A 372-nucleotide genomic window follows, 5' to 3' on the forward strand; every position below is an offset into this window, starting at 1 on the left:
GTCACTGTGTTAAGCACTGAGGATACAAAATGGGGCAAAAGATAGTTCCTGCTCTCAAGGAGCTAACAATCTAAAGGGGGAGACAAGATGCAAACAAATACGTACAAAGCAAGCTACATACAGGATACAAAGGAGGGACAGTTAGAGAAAATGTCCAGAGCGTTTTAGATGTTTTTATTTATAACTTGAGAAACTATTTGAGGGAGATGGAGAGGAAGTAACATACAAGAGAATGATTGTATCTAGAGCAATATTTTCTGTACAAGCAAGGCTAGGCACACCTCTTAGTGAGATTGGTGCAAATAAAATCATCTGAAGCAGAGAAAAAAGAATGAGAGAGAGAGAGAGAGAGAGAGAGAGAGAGAGAGAGAG

The sequence above is a fragment of the Notamacropus eugenii genome, chromosome 2 (genome assembly GCF_028372415.1).
Source record: "Notamacropus eugenii isolate mMacEug1 chromosome 2, mMacEug1.pri_v2, whole genome shotgun sequence".
NCBI classification, from domain to species: Eukaryota; Metazoa; Chordata; class Mammalia; order Diprotodontia; family Macropodidae; genus Notamacropus; species Notamacropus eugenii.